Source organism: Astatotilapia calliptera, chromosome 9, assembly GCF_900246225.1.
Source record: "Astatotilapia calliptera chromosome 9, fAstCal1.2, whole genome shotgun sequence".
NCBI classification, from domain to species: domain Eukaryota; kingdom Metazoa; phylum Chordata; class Actinopteri; order Cichliformes; family Cichlidae; genus Astatotilapia; species Astatotilapia calliptera.
Genome location: NC_039310.1, coordinates 30716286 through 30716681, shown reverse-complemented (window position 1 = coordinate 30716681; position 396 = coordinate 30716286).

The window sequence follows — 396 nt, the reverse complement described above, 5'->3', positions numbered from 1 at the left end:
AGAGGATAAAGATGAGGAAACAGAAGGAGAGAAAGAGGAGAGGGAGGAGGTGACAGAGGGAGAGGAAGATGGAGGGACAACAGAGGTGGAGGCTGAGGAGGAGACCAAAGAGAAGGCAGACAGAAACAATGATGAGGAGACGGAGGGAGACAGAGGGGGAGGGGCAACAGACGAGAGAGAGGGAGGAGAAACAGAGATGGAGGCTGAGGAGGAGGACAGAGAGGCGGGAGGGTGTGAGGAAGAGGAGGGCGATGGTAATGAGGGGGGAGGTGAAGAGAAAGGCGGGGTGGAGGAACAGCCAGATGAAGGAGTGAGAGAGGAGGAGGCAATGCCAGAAGGAGGCGGGGACGGGGAGGCAGTGTGACATCATCGCCCGGCTCCTCTGGACTGTCGTCA